General features: G+C 40.1%; 1 protein-coding gene across 5 annotated transcripts in view; it reads left to right on the top strand.

Moving 5' to 3' along the window:
- fam228a (family with sequence similarity 228 member A) overlaps window positions 1–18,565 on the top strand; it is a 73,871-nt gene that overhangs the window by 31,161 nt on the left and 24,145 nt on the right. The window lies entirely within an intron of this gene.

Here is an 18,565-nt window from a genome sequence, read left to right on the forward strand (position 1 = left end):
GTTCACTCCAATGAGAAAACCCCAGTTCCCTCAGCCTTTCTTCACAAGACATGCCCTCCAGTCCAGGCAGCATCCTGTAAATCTCCTCTGCACTCTCTCTAAAGTTTCCTGTAATGTGGCAACCAGAACTGAACACAATATTCCAAATGTGGTCGAAGCAGGACTCTATAGAGCTGCAGCACATCTTTGCGGCCCTTAAAATCAATCCCCCTGCTAATTAAAGCCAATACACCATATGCCTTCTTAACAACCCTGTCAACTTGGGTGGCAGCTTTGTGGGATCTATGGACATGGACTCTAAGATCCCTCTGTTCCTTCACACTACCAAGAATCCTGCCTTTAACCCTTTATCTGCATTCAAATTCGACCTTGCAAAATGAATCACTTCACACTTTTCCAGGCTGAACTCCATCTGCCGTTTCTCAGCCCACCTCTGCATCATGTCAATATCCCGTTGCAAACTACAACAGCCCTCCACAATTCCACCAACCTTAATGTCATCAACAAGCTTACTAACCCACCTTCCACTTCCTCATCCAAGTCATTTTTAAAAATCACAAAGAGCAGAGGTCCTAGAACCGATCGCAATGGAACACTAGTGGTAACCAAGTTCCAGGCTGATTACCTTCCATCTACTACCACTCTCTGTCTTCTATGGGCCAGCCAATTCTGTATCCAGACAGCCAAATTTCCCTGTAGCCCATGCCTTCTTACTTTCTGAATGAACCCACCATGGGAATCCTTATCAAATGTCTTGATAACATCCATGTACATCGCATCCATTGCTCTTCATCAATGTGTTTGTCCCATCCTCAAATAATTCAATAAGGTTTGCAAGGCATAACCTGTCCCTCACAAAGCCATGTTGACTATCTCTGATCAAGGTATACTTTTTCAAATAATCATAAATCCTGTCTCGCAGAATCCTCTCCAATAATTTGCCAATCACTAACATAGGAGTGACTGGTCTATAATTCCCTTTCTTGAACAAGGGAATAACATTTGCCACCCTCCAATCATCTGGTACTACTCCAGTGGACAGTGAGGGTGAAAAGATTATCGCAGCAATCTCTTTCCTTGCTTCCTGTAGTCACCTTGGATATATCTCACCTGGCCCAGGTGACTTATCTATCCTCACCTTTTTCAAAATCTTCTTTTTTAACATCAGCCTGTTCGAGCATATCAGCCTGTTTCACTAACCACAATGTCTCTTTTACTAGTGAATACTGAAGCAAAGTATTTATTAAGGACCTCCTGTACCTCCTCTGACTCAAAGCACAAGTTCTCTCCACTATCCCTACCCTCACTCTGTAGAACACCTTGGGGTTTTCCTGAATCCTACCCACCAAGGCTTTTTCATGCCCCCTTCTTGCTCTTCCAAATCATTCTTCTGTTCCTTCCTGGATACCTTGTAACCCTCTGTAGCCCTGTCTGATCCTTGTTTCTTCAACCTTAAGTAAGCTTCCTGCTTTCTCTTGACTAGATGTTCTACATCTCTTGTCATCCAATGTTCCTCACTCTACCATCTCTTCCTTGCCTCAGTGGTACAAACGTGTCCACGAATTTTCGTCATTTATATTAATGATTTGGATGTGAGCTTGAGAGGCATACAAAGTTAAAAATCACACAACACCAGGTTATATAGTCCAGCAGGTTTAATTGGAAGCACAATAGCTTTCAGAGCACCGCTCCTTCATCAGGTGATTGTGGAGGACACAATTGTAAGGCACAGAATTTATAGCAAATATTTACAGTATGATGTAACTGAAATTATACATTGAAAAATACCTTGATTGTCTGTTGAGTCTTTCATCTGTTCGAATACCATAATAGTTTCACTTCTTTCATTTGTAAATCACAAAACCTTTTTTTAAAAGTTGCATTCTCAGGTTATCTGTAACAATTGGTGTTAGCTAGACAATATGTTGAAGGTGTTAGCCCCCCGTGTTCTCTGTCTATGAGGCATAGTTAGTAAGTTTGCAGATGACACCAAAATTGGAGGTGTAGTGGACAGCGAAGAAGGTTACATCAAATTATAACGGGATCTTGATCAGATGAGCCAGTGGGCTGAGAAATGGCAGATGGAGTTTAATTTAGATAAATGCGAGGTGCTGCATTTTGAGGAAGCAAACCTTAGCAGGACTTATACATTTAATGGTAAGGTCCCAGGGAGCGTTGCTGAACAAAGAGACCTTGGAGTATAGGTTCATAGCTCCTTGAAAGTAGAGTCGCAGGTAGGTAGGATAATGAAGGAGGTGTTTGGTATACTTTCCTTTATTGGTCAGAGTATTGAGTACAGGAGTTGGAAGGTCATGTTGCAACTATATAGAAATTGGTTAGGCCGCTTTTGGAATATTATGTGCAGTTCTGGTCTCCTTCCTATTGGAAGGATGTTGTGAAACTTGAAAAGATTCAGAAAAGACTTATAAGGATGTTGTGAGGGTTGGAGGATTGGAGCTATAAGGAGAGTTGAATAGGCTAGGGGTGTTTTTCCTGGAGTGTTGGAGGCTGAGGGGTGACTGTATAGAGGTTTATCAAATCATGAGGGGCATGGATAAGGTAAATAGACAAGGTATTTTCCCAGGGGTGGTGGAGTCCAGAACTAGAGGGCATAGGTTTAGGGCAAGAAGGGAAAGATATAATAGCAACCTAAGTGGCAACTTTTTCACACAGATAGTGATGCGTGTATGGAATGGCTGTCAGAGGAAGTGGTGGAGGCTAGTACAATTGCAGCATTTAAGAGGCATCTGGATGGGTATATGAATATGAAGGGTTTGGAGGGATATGGGCTGGGTGCTGGCAGGTGGGAATAGATTGGGTTTGGATATCTGGTCGGCATGGACGGGTTGGACCGAAGGGTCTGTTTCCGTGCTGTACATCTCTATGACTCACAGCAAGTGCTCCCTAAACAACATAAATACATATTTAAAATTATTTTAGCTAGATATTAAAATGAACATTTGCTGCAAATTGTTTCTATTGATTCTCCTAGCATTTAAATTATGTTTTTGAAAATTAATTGTTGCCTCCCTTAATGTTATCATCCTAACTTAGCCTCATGGATTTCTCCTATATGTACCAACTGGCTTAAGTTTGGGCTTCAAAAAAGTTGTAACTATTTTTACCTATGCATTTTATCCTTAATAACATAAACATTAACGGTTACTTTGTTGATTATATGGTCAAAGAGCAGTTTCAGAATGGCAGGAGGCCATTCAATCTGATATGTCTGTGCTGCTTTCTGTAACTCCACTAGTCCCATTACCTGACATTTCCCCTGTAGTTGTGCACATTTTCTACTTGGATGATTATCTCATTTCCTTTTGAAAGCTAAAATTGAATCTGTCTCTGCCATACTGTCAAGTAGTGTTTTCCAGACCCTAACCATACACATTTTAAAAAATTCACAGACTCTGTGACCACTTTGCTGAACACCTGATTTTCTGCTTGGTTACTCTGTTGGCTCAAGGACACAACACTGTGCAATAAATTTAGAATCTGGTTCCATCTTCTTTTTAACCCACCCCACATCCAGTCCTGTTATGACATGGGTTATGTTTGTCACAGTCACCCATTCTCACCTACACCTAGGCCTATTACAGGTTGCTTTGTCCTGAATTGTAGTTGTTCTTCTGACCCATTCCTAATCATCAATAGTGCTAAACAATGCTGCATTCTAGCATCACCCTCTTCAGCATGTTTTTCTCTGTCAGGCTGTCTGATGTGTTGCATGATGGTGATGCTGACTTCAAAATCAGATATAAAATGGATGGGAAGTAGTTCAGTTGCAGACGGCTCCAGGAAAAGACTGCATTAAACTTCACAATTTCCTAACTACCTATGTCTGTACTATTTGCCAATTTACGATGGACATGCAGCATAACCTGGATTTGTTTTTCATTGCTTGCAACAACATGATTTTACACTCAGTATGAAAAATCTTGAAGTAATGTAGCATTCTTCTCCAGGAAAATCCTATCTTGACCCCAAAATTACCATCAATCAGCAGAATCTGTCACTAGTGGTTATAGAGTCATAGAGTTGTACAGCACGGGAACAGATCCTTTGGTCTAATTTGTCCATGCCAATCAGATATCCTAACTTAATCTAGTCACATTTACCAGCATTTGGCCCATATCCCTCTAAACCCTTCATATTCAGTATCTTTCCAGATGCCTTATAAATATTGTTATTATATCAGCCTCAACTGTGGCAGCTCATTCTATACGTGCACCACCCTCTGTGTGAAAATGTTGCCTCTTAGGTCCTTTTCAAATCTTTCCCCTTTCACCTTATACTTATACCCACTAGTTTTAAACTTCCTTACCTGGAGAAGAAGACGTTGACTATTCACCCTATCTGTGTCCTTCATGATTTTTCCAACCTCCATAAGGTCACCCCTCTGCCTCCGGTGCTGCAGGGAAAATAGCCCCAATCTATTCACCCTTTACCTTTATCTCAAGCCTTCCAATCCTGGCAACATCTTTATAAGTCTTTTCTGCATCCTTTCAAGTTTAACAACACCTTTTCCATTAGCAGGGAGACCAGAATTGATCACAGTATTTCAAATATGGGCTAACCAATGTCCTATACAGCTGCAACATGATATCCCAACTCTTATACTCAATTCACTGCACCGTCTTCATTAACCTGTTTAGCTATGGCTGCGATTTCAAGGAATTATGAACCTGCACTCTAAGATCTCTTTGCTCGGCAGCTCTCCCCAGGGCCCTACTATTAAGTGTATAAGTCCTACCCTGATTTGCCTTACCAAAACACAACACCCCACAATCATCTAAATTAAATTCCATCTGCCACACCTCAGCCTGTCTGGTCAAGGTGTACTCTGAGATAATCTGCACTGTCCACTCCATCACCAATTTTGGTGTCATCTGTAAACTTAGAACATAGAACAATACAGCACAGAACAAGCCCTTTGGTCCTTGATGTTGCACCTGTGAACTAATCTAAGCCCATTCCCCTACATTATCCCATCATCATCCATGTGCTTATCCAAGGATTGTTTAAATCTCTCTAATGTGGCTGAGTTAACTACATTGGCAGGCAGGTCATTCCACCCCCTTACCACTCTCTGAGTAAAGAACCTGCCTCTGACATCTGTCTTAAATCTATCACCCCTCAATTTGTATGCCCCTCGTACAAGCTGAAGTCATTAACCTAGGAAAAAGACTTTCACTGTCTATCCTATCTAATCCTCTGATCATCTTGTATATCTCTATCAAATCGCCTCTTAGCCTTCTTTCCAATGAGAACAGACCCAAGACTCTCAGGCTTTCCTCATAAGACCTTCCCTCCAGACCAGGCAACATCCTGGTAAATCTTCTCTGCTCCTTTTCCAATGCTTCCACATCCTTCCTGTAGTGGGGTGACCAGACTGTAAATAATGGCAACTCATTAGTCATCCTCCAATCCTACAGCACCTCATCCATGGCTATTGATGATACAGATATCTCAGCAAGGAGCTGAACAATCATCTCCCTAGCCTCCCACAAAGTTCTAGATAACACCTGATCAGGTCCTGGGGATTTATCCAACCCTGATGTTTTAAGACGGCCAGCACCCTCTCCTCTATGATATGGACATTTGTCAAGATATCGCTATTTATTTCTCCAAGTTCTCTAGCTTCCATATGCTACTCCACAGTAAATACCCATCTCCTCCAGTTCCACACATAGACGGCCTTGCTGATCTGTAAGGGCCCCTATTTTCTTCCGAGTTACTCTTTTGCCCTTAATGTATTTATTGAATCCCTTTGGATTCTCCTTAACTCTATTTGGCTAAGCTATCTCATATCCCCTTTTTGCCATCCTGATTTCCCTCTTGAGTATACTCCTACTGCCCATGTACTCCTGAAGGGATTCATTTGTCCCAGCTGTCTATGCCTACCATATGCTTCCTTCTTTTTCTTGACCACAGCATCAATTTCTCTAGTCATCCAGCATTCCCTATACCTAGCACCCTTGCCCTTCACACTAACAGGAACATACTGCCTCTGGGCTCCCCCAACAAATTTTTGATGGCCTCCCACTTTCCAACTGTCCCTTTACCTGTGAATAGCCTCTCCCAATGAACCTTTGAAAGTTCTTGCCTAATACCATCAAAATTGACCTTCCTCCAGTGAAGAACTTTAACTTTTAGATCAGCTAAATTCACTTATCTCAGCAGCATGCTTTCTCAACCTGTTTTATATTGACAGTGAAACAAATAGAAGAATTGTCAAACAAAGTGTGGCCTTCAGCAGAGTTCAAATATCAGTCTGGGAAGGAGGAGTAGAAAATTTGTCTATCTATGCCAAGACAGTCATGAGCTCCCCTTGGAAGCTTCAATAGATCAGATGGCTGGCCTTGATACTACATACTGAGGTGTTCACCACAAGCTGGCATGCAAAGCATCCACACCAGACTGAGACAACATGAGCGCATGTTTAATCTGTCGAGTCTCCTTGCCATTTTAGATCATAGCTAATCATGACCTCAATGCCATATTCTTGTTATACCTCCATATTCCTTGATGTCATTAATAATTAGAAATCTGTCTAGCCCTCTGAGTAAACAATTCTGAGATTCACTACCATCTGAGTGAAGAATTTCCACCTCATCTCAGTCCGAAATAGATTGCCCTTTCTATAACACATTTTCTGTTGATTCTAGATTTCCTCCTCCAAATGAGAGGAAAAAAGACCTTCTGCATCCATTCTATCACTTTCAGATTTATGAGTTTCAATGAGATCACTTCTCATTCTTCTCAACTCTAGAGAAGAATTTAGGCTCGGTCTCCTCAATCTTTCCTCATTGATATTCCTACCTTCCCAGGAATTATTCTGGTGAACCTTTACTGCACGCTCTATGGTGAGTATTTCCTTCCTTGAGTATAGAGTCCAAACTTTACACGACACTCCAGGTACTGTCTCATCAAAGTTCAATACAATTGAGCAATATATTATTTCTAATTATACTCTCATCCTCTTACAATCTAGACCAATATACTATCTGTCCTCCTAAATCATTACTACACCTGCATCTTAGCTTTCAGTGACTTATGAAAAAGGGTACCCAGAGCCTTTGAACATCACTACCTCCCGATCTCTCATCATTTAAGAAATACTCAGCACTGTGTTCTACCTATATAAATGGATATCCTCAAAATAATCACATAAAATTCCTCAGGCTGTCCAAATCTCTCTGAATTCTGTTTGCATTCTCCTCACAGCACACATTTCATCTGTTATCCTGAAACTTGGAAATATTGCTTTTGGTCCTACATCCACATCATTGGTGTAGATTGTGAAAAACTGGGGCCCAAACACTCATCCTTGTGAAACATTACAGGCTGTCAATCTGAGAATGACCCATTTATCCCTACTCTTTGTTTTCTTTCTGTTAACGAATCTTCAATACATGACAGTAGAGAGGAAACAAGCAGCATCTGGGAAATAGCTGTAAATTAGGAATTGAAAGCGAGGGAAGAATTCAAGAAATTTTACAATTAACAGGAAGTACTACTCAGTAAACTGACTGAACTAAAAGTCGAAAAGTCCCCTGGTCCTGATGGATTTCATCCTAGGGCTTTAAAAGTAGTAGCTAATGAGATTATTGATGTAAAGTTTAAAAAAAACGGAAGGTGCAGGAAATTGGAAACAAATAGAAACTGCTGGAAAAACGCAGCAGTACTGGCATCATCTGGAGAGTTAAATCAAAGCTAATGTTTCGCGTCCAGTGACCCTTCTTTAGAACTTTCTTCAGAGATCATTGATGTATTGGATTTACTTTTTCAAAATTCATTAGTTTGGGGATGGTTCTTATAGATTAGAAAATAGCTAATATAAATCTTTTTTTTATGAAAAGGAAGGAAGCAGAAACCGGAAACTACAAGACAGTTTTCTTGACCTGTTATTGGTAAAATGTTAAAGAAGTTATTATTAATGACATTTGCACTTGGATATGTTCAAAGTTCAAGGTAATAGAGCTAAAATGGTTTCTTTATAGTGAAATCATGTTTAATTAATTTATTGGAGTTCTTTGAAGATGTAACTTGCATTGTACATAAAGGGGAACCAGTGAGTGTATTGTACTTAGATTTTTAGAAACATTTGGTAAGGTGCCAGATCAAATATTATTATGGTAAGTAAAAGTTCATGCTGTAGGGGTTAACATATTGGAATAGATAGAAAGATTGGTTGGCTGGCAGGAAGCAGAGAGTAAGAATAAAGGATCATTTTCAGGATGACAGGATGGTAGAACATAGAACATAGAAAAATACAGCGCAGTACAGGCCCTTTGGCCCTCGATGTTGCGCCGATCCAAGCCCACCTAACCTACACTAGCCCACTGTCCTCCATATGCCTATCCAATGCCCGTTTAAATGCCCATAAAGAGGGAGAGTCCACCATTGCTACTGGCAGGGCATTCCATGAACTCACAACTCGCTGAGTAAAGAATCTACCCCTAACATCTGTCCTATACCTACCACCCCTTAATTTAAAGCTATGACCCCTCGTAATAGCTGACTCTATACGTGGAAAAAGGTTCTCATGATCAACCCTATCTAAACCCCTAATCATCTTTTAAACCTCTATCAAGTCATCCTAAACCTTCTTTTCTCCAATGAAAACAGCCCCAAGTGCCTCAGCCTTTCCTCATACGATCTTCCTACCATACCAGGCAACATCCTGGTAGGAGTGGTGTACAACGGGTCGATGCGAGGACCTCAATTCTTCACATTTTATATTATTGATTTGGATGAAGGGACAGAAGGTATGGGAGCTAAATTTGCTGATGACACAAAGATAGATAGGAAGGTGAGTTATGAAGAGGGCAGCAGGAGCTGACAAAAAGATATAGATTGGTTAAGTGAGTGGGCAAACATCTGGCAATTGGAGTACATTATGATTCCATAGAGAAGCTTGCCCAGGACCCCAGGATCTGGAGAAAACAAATGAGAAACAGAGAGACCTATTTCGAGAGAAATCACATATCAAAAGCATCCCTATTAACACAAACGGAGGAAATCCTAAGCCAGAAACTCTTCTAAAAATCATTCTGCCACAAAACCTTGCCCTATTTGCAGCAAAACTTTCTTTGTGTTTCCTTGACTGAAACAGTCGCCTACACGTGCTGTACAACTGGAACCCTACCAAACACCCCAGCTCATGAACATGGTTATCTTCTCCTAAAAGGTTAACAAGAAGAGCTGCTTCTGTCTACTTGAAATCTCTATCACTATTCTCATCACAGTTCAGTATTTTAAAGTTTTGAGATTTTTCTGTACATTTTCAAGTAAAAAAGCAGTGGACTTAAGACTAATGCCTGGAGAATCCTAGTATATACCTTCCTGTAGTTTAAAAATACCATAATTCACAGCTATTCTGGATTTCTTGTCATTCTGTCAACTTCATATCATGCTGGCACTATACTTTTTTATTTCATGGACTTTAGTTTTCCTCTAAGCCTGTATAGCGTCACTTTATCAAATGCATTATGGAAACTTTTCCATGACTGAAGTTAAATTGACTAACCTGCAGTTGTCTGGCTTATCCTGTCACCTTTTGTTGAACAAAGATATAACATTTGCAATTCTCCAGTCTTTCTGACCATCCTTTATTGTGAATCCGTTTTATAATTATTTAATCCAGCGCCTCTAATCAACAGCCTCTAATTTCACTTTGACTTTAGCAGTGTCTTTTTCCTTAGTAAAGCGAGATGAGAAGTACTTATTTAATACCTCAGCCATGCCATGCATAAATCCTGTTTTTGTTTCCTAGTGAACCTATTAGCAGTAAACATAAGAGAAAAAGTCTGTGATTGTTCAAGCAATAAGCAAGGGAGTAAGTGAAAGGTCAGGCTGTAGGGGGAACCGTTTGTTTGGGTTCCCAAGATTGGAAGTGCTGAGTCTAGGAAGCCATTTGTCAAATCTTGGCTATAGGGCATTTGCTGGTGGTATAAAGAACCTGAAATGGTGTGAGGGGCTGTGGATGGGGCAAAAGAAGAGGCCAACAAAGGTAAGGTGAGTAGCAGGCTATGGCTGGGGTGATGTTGAGACAGGGTGACCTCTAGGTGGGCATGGAGTGAGAGTCTACAAAGGAGAGAGACCAGCACTGAGCCTGTGAACAATGGAATACTTTGTCAACCAGGAACCAGAAAAGTCTTGAAATCGCTGAGATATTGAATTGCTTGCAAATGAGTGTGGAATCTTGAGTTTAAGTCTTCATATGTTTAGGACCTCCTGTAGGTGAAAAAAGTTAGTAAATGTCGTCATAATCTGAACAGTGTCGGTTTTTAAATTTAGATCTGATGTTGAGAGCTTTGATGCAGTAAAAATACTATTAACTGCTTGGTTATGCACTTTATGCATATGTGAAGGAAATTTTTTAGCTATGGTCTCACTGGTCTGTGGAAAGTATGTTTAGGATGACAGCTTTTTGTGTAGAAACCTGTGTCACTTATTTTTGTGGAAGTAAATTTCTGTTGTTAACTTATGCTTGTTGTCTGGTTTCTAAGAAATGAATATGTTCCTTATGCAATGTGGCTTTCAGCGTAGTAGGTGTTTAATAATTGCAGGTGGTTATGAAAATACCTCAGATGAAATATAACATGGGAAATTTTGAGGTTATGCACATTTGCAGGAGGAATAGAGGAGTTGAATATTATTTAACCGGAGAAAGACTGCACAAGGCTGCAGAACAGAGAAATTTGGGAGCCCTTGTCTACAAGTCATAAAAAAGCTAGCATCTGAGTTCAGCAGGTAATTGGGTAGGCAATTGGAATTTTGGCTTTTATCTCAAAAGGGAATGGTGTATAAAAGTAGGGATATTTTGCTAAAATGATGCAAACCTGTCAACTGAACACAGCTGGAATACCATGAACAATTTTGGGTCCCTTATTAAATGGAAAATATACTGTGTTTGGAAGCAGTCCAGGTACTGTTCACGTGGCTGATACCAGATATGGAGAGACTGTCTTTCAGGAGATATTCAGTAGGTTGGGCCTGTGCTCGTTGGAGCTTAGAAGAATGAGACCTTCTTGAAACATACAAGATTCTAAGGGACTTGACAGAGTTGATGATGAAAGGTTGTTTCTCCTTGTTGGAGAATGTAAAACCAGAATGCATAATCTCAGAATAAGAGGTTGCGCATTTAAGACAGATGAGGAATTTCTTCTGAGGGTAGCGATTCTGTGGAATTCCTTACTGCAGAGGGCTGTAAAGGCTGGCTTGTTAAGTATATTTAAGGATGAGATAGACAGATTTTTGATCAGTCAGTGAATAAAAGGTTATAAGGCAAAGGCAGGAAAGTGGAGTTGAGAATTGATCTGCCGTGATCGGTGATTGAATGCAAGGCAGAATCAAAGGGCTGAATGGCTTACTTTCCTCCACCTTATGGTCTTAAGTTTCATCACAAATACAGAGGCTATAGTTATTATGTCACTGAATCTGTACCAACTGTGTTAGTGACAATGAAAAAGACCCCCCCCCAAAAAAATAAGAACTTGCCTTTGAGAAAATAGTAAAAGAGCCTCAGAATATAATTATTTTGTGCACTGAAAGAAGCCATATGTATTGATATATTATCTTATTAAAAGATAAATAGAAATGCATTGCATTAATGGGGGCATACCATAGATGACCAAAGAGTGGTTTAGAATTGGAGGAAGTAATATATAGACCAATGAAGAAAGTAAAGAATAATAATCATGAGAGATGTCAATATCTCCATATCTCCACATAAACCAACAAGGAGAAGTAATGAAAGGAGAAAAGAGAACACTGCTTTCACACTTAGTGTGCAAGTAATCCAAAAGCAAAGCATAACCTGCAGGTATTGTAATGGGTAATGAGATAGAACAGAGAGAATTGCAAAGAAACACATGAATTAAGAGTTGTAGTAGACTACATGGTCTTTGAAGTCTGCCCTGTTGCTCAGTAAGATCATTGCTTATCTATTTGTGTTTTAAGTTTCACCTTCCTGTGTACCTCAGATAAACATAGATTCTTGTTAGGCAAGGAAATTAATCTAACTTTGCCTTTAAAACATTCAATGATTCAGTCTCCGTGGACCATAATAATAATTGTGATCAACATATTGTAGTAGTCAATGTTAATAATAGATTGAGACAAATGTATATAGAACAAGGAATACCATAATAAATTGGAAAAGAGAAAATTAGGCTGGATACGAAAGATAAAAATGTAAATAATGGCAGAAATATTGAATGACTACTTTGCCTCCGTATTAATGAAAGATAACAAAGTAGATAGCTCATTCGAGAATCATTTCAAAAGAATATTATTATAACTCTAATAAGAAAGGAGAATATAATTGACAAACATGTTAAACAAACTATGTATAGAGACTGTCTTTTTGTTGTGTTCTTCTTAAACTGTGGGCTCGAATGGAGAAGAACTGTTTTAAAACCAGTGTTTTAAAAGTCTTGCTGCATGTTTTTAAATGCGAGTAACCTCATAATTGAGAAGCGTTTTATAAAAAATTGAACAATCGAAGTTTGAATAATTTAAGTTAAATTAAATGGAGCTGAGGGGTTGCGTACAGATGCTGTTGGCTAGCGACAAGAGGTTGAGTGGACTGTGAATTAGTGGCCAGTTATTGATGTCAAAAGCTTTGCCACCAGCCATATGATTGGATCTTATGTGAACAGTTTGAGGCGGAGAACAAGACAGACTGTGTGCTTTGATATTCACCATCTTAGGAGCAAACTCTCTCTGCAGTCAAAATGCACTTAAAGTCTGAAGAAAAGTACACCTTTCCTTCAGTAGTTGTAAGCTATGTCTTTTAAGTGATAAGTTACAACTCCTTGGCTCCATTTAGTTACAACCCAAACTTCAATACTGTTTGTTTTTACTTGTCATGAGTGTCAAGTTACTTGCTTTTCAAAACGAGTAGCAATCCTTTTAAACATTGGTTTTAAAACAGTTCTTCTGCATTTAAGCCCACAATTTCAAAATAAGATGTCACTGTCTTTACACTTAATTTAGTTTAGATTGCTTGTCAATTATTTTCACCTTTTCTATTATGGTTGTATTAATATTCATTTAGAAGTGAACTAGTAACCTTGTGACTTTTGAAAACCAGTAGAAGCATCTGGAGAAAGACAACTGAAAAGAATAAGGGTCATCTCAGCAGCCTGTGAACAGGAAGCACTGAAGGACTTTCCCAGTATTCCTTTGTTCCAAACCTATTTTTCCCTGCTTGCATGTTTGTCTGTATTTCTGTACGTACAGGTAAGGGGATTAGAGTTTTATGCTGACTGATTCTAACTGTTTACTTGTAGCGCGAGTCTAATTACTTGTAAAAAGTAGTAATTCTTGTTAAGTATTGAACCCTAATCTTTCTTTCAACCTCGACTTGGAAATTGGATACATTGGGGAAATTAATTTTTTAAATCATTAACTTAAGTCTTGTAGTAGCAGGATTTGATTTCCAGCACATTGCTCCTGTAGGTAAAGCCTGAGGCCCAGGTGGTACATACCCATGCATTTTGGAGGAAACTGTATTCCCAAAATGACAGAGTGCAAAGGAATGCAAAAAAACACAATTTACTAGAATAGTATCAGAACTGAAGATTAAATAGGTTGGGGCTTAAAAACAGGATTTAGTGGTGACATGATACAGGATATTAATGCAATGATTGATTAGAAATGACAAGATGTACAGCACAGAAACAGATCCTTCCGTTCAACTACTCCATGCCGATCAGATGTCCTAAACTAATTCAGTCCCATTTGCCAGCGCTTGGCCTAATCTCTCTTAAACTCTTCCTATTCATATACTCATCCAGATGCCTTTTAATATTGCAATTGTACCAGCCTCCACCACTTCTGACAGCTGATTCCAAACACGCACTACCCTCTGTGTGAAAAGGTTGCCCCTTAGGTCCCTTTTAAATTTTATCCCACTCACACAAAACCTGTGCCCTCTAGTTTTGGACTCCCCCCACCCTTGTCTATTTACCCTATCCCTGCCCCTCATGATTTTATAAACCTCTATAAGGTCACCCGTCAGCCTCCGACGCTCCAGGGGAAACAGCCTCTCGCTATAGCTTAAATCCTCCAATCTTGGCAACATCCTTGTAAATCTTTTCTGAACCCTTTCAAGTTTCACAACATCTTTCTGAGAGGATGGAGACCAGAAGTGTACACAATATTCCAAAATTGGCTGAATCAGTGTCTTGTACAGCTACAACATGACATCCAAACTCCTATACTCGATGCTGTGACCAATAAAGGAAAGCATACCAAAAGCCTTCTCCAATATCCTATCTACCTGTGGCTCTATTTTCAAGGAACTATGAACCTGCACTTCAAGGTCTCTTTGTTCAGCAACATTCCCCAGGACCTTATCATTAAGTGTATAAGTCCTGCTCTGATTTGCATTTTCAAAATGCAGCACTTCACATTTATCTAAACTAAATGGTGGCACAGTGGCTCAGTGGTTAGCACTTCTGCGCCAGGGACCCGGGTTAGATTCTAGCTTCAGTTGACTGTTGGGAGTTTGCATATTCTCCCTGTGTCAGTGTCTGTTTCCTCCGGGTGCTCCAGTTTCCTCCCACAGTCCAAAGCTTTGCAGGTTAGGTGAATTACCCATGCTAAATTGCACTTAGTGTTCAGGGATGTGTAAGTTAGGGCATTAGTCAGGGGAAATGTGGAGTGGGGCATTGGGTCTGGGTGGGATGCTCTTCAGAATGTCGGTGAGAACTTTTTGGGTTGGGTGGCTGTAGGGATTCTATTCTAAACTCAGTCTGCCACTCTGATCAAGATCCTGCTGTACTCTGAGGTAAACGTTGCTATCCACTCCACCTCCAATTTTGGCGTCGTCTGCAAACTTACTAACTATACCTTCTATGTTCACATCCAAATCATTTGTATAAATGATGTAAAGCAGTGGGTCCAACACCAATCTTTGTGGCACACCACTGGTCACAGGTCTCCAATCTGAAAGGCACCCCTCCCACCATCACCCTCTGTCTTCTACCTTCGAGCCAATTCTGTACCAAATAGCTAGTTCTCCCTGTATTCCATGTGATATTAGCTTGCTAACCAGTCTACCATGAGGAGCCTTGTCAAACACCTTACTGAAGTTCATATAGATCACGTCCACCACTCTGCCCTCATCAATCCTCTTTGTTACTTCTTCAAAAAACTCAGTCAGGTTTGTGAGGCATGATTTCCCATGCACAAAGCTATATTGACTATCCCTAATCAGTCCTTGCCTTTCCAAATACTTATAAATCCTGACCCTCAGGATTCCCTCCAACAACTTACCCACCACCAGTCAGACTCACCGGTCGATAGTTCTGTGGCTTTTCCTTACCACCTTTCTTAAATAGTGGCACCACGTTAGCCAATCTCCAGTCTTCTGGAACCTCACCTGTGACTATCGATGATACAAATATATCAGCAAGGGGCTCAGCAATCACTTCTCTACCTTCCCACAGAGTTCTCGGTTACATCTGATCAGGTCCTGGGGATTTATCCACCTTTGAGGAGAATTTTTTTTTGAGTTCTCTGTCCGAAAGGAGGTCTGACTCATACCATCACAATGGTCCCAAATCTATTCTTCCAGAATCATGATTAAACTTGATGCTCTCGACAGCAGTCTAATCAACACTACCTGTTTAACTAAGTGGTCCTCCAAAAGTTTCAAGATACAGTGGCAACATACACGTTTACATGAATATTACAGGCTGGAACAATGGACAGTGGTGATAGGGACTCTAAATTCTTTCCATCACATGGCTGACCATAAAACTGTTGACTCGTGCAACTGCAGTTTGAAGGATGAGCAAGTTGTTGTGCACCCTGTTTGCTTGTGTTATGAATGCACTTTTCTTGGCCATCCAGACATGGAATGGAGTTTGAAACTGGAGATTCTAGATCAGAGGGAGGAATGCTATTCTCTGTGTCACAATACCCACCCCAAATCCTTTCTGTAACATTGCTGTGAAAATTGCTGTTTCAATTAAAAATAGATCCAAGAATCAAAGCTCAACTGCTGATGTTAAAAGGCAACTGAACATCATACTAATGATATTGGATGAATGATGGTTTCTGATGAGTTGAAGTTGCCTGAATTGAACCTGCTGACTGAACCTAAACAAGTGGTGTCAAAGCAGATAACAGTAGCACTTGGAATGAGTGATAAAACAACTGAAAACATTGCTTTGAGACTGAAAGACCCAACTACAATCAGTATACCATGAAGCTATGGGGGAAGGATTCATGTTCTTCAAGGTAAAAGCTTCAGAATGATGCAGATTCCCTCTTGCAAGGAAAGAAGTAGACAAAGCTAAGTGTGAAGATGAAGAAAAAAGAACATAAAAGAATTCATGAATGACTAGGAAATAGTATCAGGATATTTTTAGCTGCTCACTCACTGGCATAACCTTAACAAAGTTCTTCAAGCAAGTAAAGACAGTTTTGCCTCGTAAAAAGATAAAGTTCTTGCACAGATTGAGGCAGGATGCAGCACAAAAGCTGGTTAAAATCATACTGAGAACAAAGAAATATGGTTGTGGCTGTTGGAGACCTCTTGTCTCAGGACATCACTGCAGCAGTTTGTCAGTGTTGGGTCCTAGGTCCAACCACTTACCTTTCCTCTTTCAGAAGTTCAGAAATAGAGATGTGGTTGACAGTTGCACAATACTTCAGTAGTGAAGTCATCTGTGTCCATGTGCAGGAAGACCAAAACAATAAGTGTCAAGTAACAGTGACACATACTTGCTGGTCAATGACCATCTCCAGCAAGAGAAAATCTAATCATTGCCCTGAAGTTCAATGACATTATCATCGCTGAATCTGCTATTGTCAATATCCTGGGAAATACCATTAACCAGAAGCTGAATTGGACCGCCATATACAGACTGTGTCTCTGAGAGCAAGCCAGAGGCTGGGAATTTTACAGTGAGTAACTTATTCTTTGTCCGACCATTGCTTCTTCATTAATCTCTCCTCTTAACAGGCTTTGCTAGCTTGTTGCATCATGTTTCACTTTGGTCCAAATGGACTATCATTGCAGGGTAAAATAGGTTTTGTGGTGACAATGCAAATAAACAAGTAAGAAATTTACTGAGAAGTAATGTGTGAAGTTAGTATATTATGGAATCAGAAATACAGGAGACTTTTCAGCCCATCATATCCATAGTAAATCTGCAAGAGCACCTCTGTTAAGCCTGCTCCTTTGCCCGTTCTCTGTAGTCTTGCAGTTGTTTTTATCCAGCTGCTTTTCTAATAGGTCAGTGCAAGATGAAAAATAATTGAGGAATGCTGCCACACCCCACATCAATATCTGAGCAACAGTGGCTGACCAGAGCTCCAGAAACAAATCTTAACCAAAGAAGTGATCTCCCATGCCTCCACACTTGAAAGCAGCCAACAACATTCTAGATGTTCTAGAGCCACAGATCCTGAAGCCCACCTGCAATAAGACCAGGGGCTGAGGGACGTCATTTGCGACAAGGTAATGATAATGAGTGATTACACTGTACCGTCCAAAACATTTAATCCAAATATGTACAATGTCCAGGTGGAATAGCAAAAAAAAACTTCTGTTCACAACTGTAAACGTTTTGCCTTGTGTGTCATCAAAGCACATAAATAAGTAAAAATAGGAATTTGGAATGATACCTCACACGGCTATGCATAATAAATTCAAGGATAGTTTTCTTTAAATAGCATGCTTCAGACAAAGAGAGTTGATTATCTGAAGCTATTTGAAAGCTCAACAATTATTCTTTTCTCTAAACCAGCAGCAAAAGGTAAGGCTGCATTGAAGCATTGTTTCAAATTTGTCATCCTCTGGAAGAACACAAAAACTCAGTCACAGATGGCTAAGTAATTAAACAAGCAATGACTGTGGCCACTGACTCTTTAGTCAGAGAATTTAAGAACAGGGAAGAAATAATAATAGCAGTCTAGAACATATCATTTGGTGCTTCTACAAAAATGGAGCAAGTGGAATCCTTGTCTAAAGATATCTTTCAGCCACAACAGAAGGACCTGAAGGACTGTGAATGCTTCTCACTGTAGTTCGATTAATCCATTGACATGACTAACTCAGCAGAGCTGATTATCATTGTGCACCAATTTTTAAGGACATAACTAGAACGATCTTCTCATCTTTTGCCCTTTAAAGAGAGAACAAGGGGTGAGTATATCTATAACAAATTCAAAAGGATGGCATAGTGTCACAGTGCCAGGGACACAGGTTCGATTCCACCCTTGGGCACCTGTTTGTGGAGTTTGTGAATTCTCCCAGTGTCTGTGTGGGTTTGCTCCGGTTTCCTCCCACAGTTCAAAGATGTGCAGGCTAGGTGGTTTGGCCATGCTAAATTACCCGTGCTGCCCAGAGCTGTGTAGATTGGGTGGATTAGCCGTGGTAAATGAAAGATTATAGGACAGGGTGGGTCTGGGTTGAATACTCTTCAAAGGGTTCTCTTCGATGGATCAAATGGCCTGCTTCAAATGGGACTCCAATAAAAGGTATGTGCTTGTAAAAAAAACATTCTAATTCTGAAGCTGGTTTCCACCACAACTG

Source organism: Chiloscyllium plagiosum, unplaced genomic scaffold (assembly GCF_037043375.1).
Source record: "Chiloscyllium plagiosum isolate Xiang-an unplaced genomic scaffold, Cpla_swu_hap1 HiC_scaffold_3, whole genome shotgun sequence".
NCBI classification, from domain to species: Eukaryota; Metazoa; Chordata; class Chondrichthyes; order Orectolobiformes; family Hemiscylliidae; genus Chiloscyllium; species Chiloscyllium plagiosum.